This window comes from Pinus tabuliformis, chromosome 6 (assembly GCF_031772625.1).
Source record: "Pinus tabuliformis cultivar Carrire ecotype Pingquan chromosome 6, CPIR1, whole genome shotgun sequence".
NCBI classification, from domain to species: Eukaryota; Viridiplantae; Streptophyta; class Pinopsida; order Pinales; family Pinaceae; genus Pinus; species Pinus tabuliformis.
The window spans coordinates 1,536,922,532-1,536,926,797 of NC_142292.1; the positions used below are offsets into that span (position 1 = coordinate 1,536,922,532).

The 4,266-nt window shown below is 40.0% G+C and overlaps 1 pseudogene; it reads right to left on the minus strand.

Moving 5' to 3' along the window:
- Positions 1-1,172: 1,172 nt before the first annotated feature.
- On the minus strand, positions 1,173-4,056 carry LOC149264582 (serine/threonine-protein kinase-like protein CCR1 pseudogene; annotated as a pseudogene).
- Between the last annotated feature and the right edge of the window lie 210 nt (positions 4,057-4,266).

Genomic DNA, 4,266 nt, shown 5'->3' on the forward strand with positions numbered 1-4,266 from the left:
AAAATATAATATTCGAAACCATGCTAAATATGACATTACAAACCTTAAATGTCAAAGGGAGAACTTAGAAGTTGGAAATTAAATGACCACAGCCATTTCGAAGACCATGTCTATAGAGACGTTAAAAAACCATGGTCAATGCCAAATTAGGAGGCCGGAAGGCAAAAACAAAAATAAGAAAATACCAAATCGTTGCTAACATTACATGTAGCAAGAATAAAAGAATCACTTCTTCCCCATAGACGCCTTACAAAACGATGCGTGATACTATAATTTAAATGTGCAGATTAGCTGGGCTTCGCTTCCTCTCAAACAACCTGAAATTCGAGATTTTGCCTAAAATAAGACATTCAAATCCAAAATTTGAAAAATGTTCTATCAGTTTAGTTCAAATACGATAAGAAGACTAAATATGGAACACTCATCCCATAAAAGTATCCAAACTGGAATTCATCATAAACAAAGCATATTATAAATAGAGACTTTAGGATATAAGTATTTTTAATGAGGCTTTCTGACAAAGTTATCCAAGGGAATTGCTTCCTTGCAATAGTTGCAATCATGAAATTGTAATTCCAAAGGGAAATGTAATATGATAAAAGATCATGAGTAACATTTTTTAAATCGTTGTCTAGCCTTTAGTGACTTTGAAGTATAAATCTCAAGATGAAGGTTGGAAATCAGAAAAAGAATATTTTGAATAAAATACTTGGTCTGTGTCCATGAGAGCATGGTTTACCATGTATAAAGCCTCAAATAGGAAATGCAGTGAGCGCTTATATATTAAATGGGCAAGTGGCCTGTAATGCCTTTTGGGAGGAACCTCATTATGGTTAAAGTGGCTTTAAACATGGTCAATTTGGAGACAATTTCAAGCAAATGAATGTGAACAGGGAATCCCCGTCATAGCTTAAACAATGTTTTATAGCATTACTAACGTGTTATTAATAATAATTATAAATACGTTCATACAAGTGAATGTGAACATGCAATCTGTACTATAGCTTAATGAGTATAAATACAATAGATGATACATACTGACAAGCTAGGCATAATGTTTTTCGATTGTGTTTCTCTATGATTAACCATGCAATGATTATAATAAATTAAGACTGAGATTTGTATACCCAACAACATGCTATGCTTAAAACTTGCATCATTTTTGGCATACATAACAAAAAAATCCGATGTTTACTCAAACTCAATGTTACAATAAACAGCTTACTGTTCTTGGTCTTTAGAACTATTACAAGAACAGTGCAATACCTTTTGATTGTGAAGAAGAATGAATACAAACACTCAAATTGTACAGAACAGGCAAAAAAACAAGGACGCATTCTCTGGTACAATGTCCTAAAGAGTAAAAAGGAAAATGTCAATACCAGGTAGATGAGATGCTATTTGAACTTGAATTTTAGACAAAAAAACACCCCAGCTGGCTTTGCCCTCGTAATTTTCAAGCAATAATCTTCAATTTGTCAAGAATGCTCGTAATCGTAGATAGAAAAGCAATACTAAGAGCTAGTTCTGGCGAGTTGCTCCAACCATGTAGCCACATCTGACATGGTTGGTCTTTCGTTTGGGTCTTGCCTCACAGAAAGCTATGCAATATCAGCCATTCTGAGCAAAGGTTACACATTTCGTGGTAAATCCACACTACGGTCTAGGATGACTGCTGCCTTTCCCTGGCTGATCACGGGTGCTGCCCATTCGACAATATTGGGTGGATCAAAATCTGTATCATGTGCTTTTCTCCCACTCAGAATCTCTAACAAAACCACACCAAAGTTGTATACGTCACTCTTCTCTGTAAAATTCTGAGACTTGTAGTAATCTGGATCAACATAGACAACATCCCCTTTCTGGATAGGGGAAGGAAGACCTCTTTCTCCAGATATAGTTAACCCAAAATCTGCAACCCTGGCTCCCCATTCTCCATCCAAAAGAATATTGGAGGCCTTAATATCTTTATGGATGATCGGAGGCGATGCATCTTTTTGAATGTACTCAATGCCTCGTGCTGCTTGCATGGAGATTCTCAACCTCAATGTCTGACTGAGAGGAGAGAGATCTCCATGCAAATGATCGTGAAGAGTTCCATGAGGCATGAATTCATACACAAGAAGCATTTCCCCCATCTCCTCACAATAGCCCAAAAAATTAACCAAGTTGTCGTGGCGGAGTTTGCATATAATTTCAAGCTCTGTTTCAAAATCTCTATTGTTGCTATGGATTCTTCGAGCTGCATTAGCTCTTTTAACAGCAGCCTGTCTTCCATCTGGAAGAACAACTTTATAGACAAATACATAGCTTCCTCGACCCAATTCGTTGAACTCTTTGAACCCATTTGTAGCATCTCGAAGCTCTGCAAGACGGAAGGCTTGCATCCGTATTAAGTCATTTGCAGTAGGCCAAGAAGTGGTAATTCCAGACGAGGGTGTTTGGACATTAAGATTTGGCTGATTTTCAGTATCTGGTTGCCCTATGCAAAAGGCACATTCACTTTGCCCCCTTTTTCTCCTTATTATCAAACAGAGAACAAAGCCTCCAATGAAAGCTAAAACAAACCCACAGGAAATTGACACCCCTAGAATAGTAACAAGATCCATATGCCGCTCCTTTTGCTTTGCAATACTTATTTGCTGTTGCTCAGTTAAACTAGATGGAGAGACTGCAGAGACAGGTCCATGAAATCCATCTCCACAAGCTTCTTGACAAGAACTATTTCGACATAGAGAGCATGCCGTGCAGACACGATCAGCGTTCTCAGAACAAAGATCTGAGAGAAAAAATCCATTTGGGAAATTCTCCACACAAGGGGAACAGATATGCTCTTCTTTCTGAAGGCACAAACTCATCAAATCAGGCAATCCCATACCGCTAGCATTGAAGAAAAACTCCCCACTATGACAAGGCTCCCTGCTGCACAATCCTGGGCTGAAAAGCTGCAAAGGAGGATTATAACCCGATCCATTTCCCCAACAATCCACGATCAAGTTATCTTCCCTAATGCCACAAGTCATGATATTTGTGGAAGCTATGCCCAGAAACCCGACATCTTTTGGAATTGAAGACTGATTGAAACTTCCCCAGCATTCCACGCAATGATTATCTTGGCGGATACCACAAGAATGTTTTGAGCCTCCTGCGAGGGCTATAAACCGAGTTTTCTCTGGTGGGCTTCCCTCGTTCATGGAATTATCCCCCCAGCATTTGACTTCTGAAGTTGTTTTCACAATTCCGCAGACATGATTTCCTCCAGATACAAGGTTTTGAAATTTGTAGGGGGGAGGGGCAGTGATATTGAACTGTGGAGATGGGGATCCCCAACAGAATGCCATTCCGTCCTGGTCTAATCCACAGGTGAGATCATCGCCTACAACAATGGATTGCAGGGCGATATTGGGATGCGGCCAGAGTGATCGATATAAGGATCGTTGTTTTGTTGTATTTTTCATAGACCAACAGTCCATCATACCGGGATATTGATCCAAATGACTACGGATTCCACAAGCATGGTTTTGCCCAGATTCAATATTTGAATAACGCCTGTTTTGGTTACTTGGGGGCACAAGATTAGTACCTGTTTCGTTGTTCATCCGGTAAAATGGTCTGAAAGTGTTAGCCTGCAGTCCACAAAGGAATCCACCTCCACCGGAGAGTGCAGCCAGAGATGGGCTTGAAGTAGCATCGGTAGCTGGTGAAGTGTTGTTTCTCCCCCAGCATGTTATATGCTGCTTCCCACTTGCATCAATGGTACAGAACACGTTCTCGTCTCTGAAGGATGCTGCTATGGGAGACATGGCTCCATTTCCACACACGCCGTCAATGCAAATGAGCAGAAAACAGATCAATACTGGTCCATAGATACTGCTACATGACCACCCACATGACTGAAATTGCCCTGATAGGCCGAGCGATCGCTCAAAAAGAATGGGAAACAGCAGTAAAAATATGTTGCCATGCTAAGAGATGCTAAGAGGGCAACTCAATCGATATTTGGAAAAAGCAGTCACACTTCAAAATCAACGGTGGAAAGTGTCTCCCCTGATCCAACGGAGCAGGGTAAAAGTGTTTTATATTGATAATGTGTTTTGGCAGTGTTTCAACAGGAAAAAGCTGTAAAAATATCTTGCCATGCCACAGAGGTGAAAAGCAACTCAACTGATATTTGGAAAAAGCAGTGACACTTCAAATCAACGGTTGAAAGTGTCTCACTTGATCGAACGGAGGAGGGTAAAAGTGTTGACAATTGTTGATGATGTG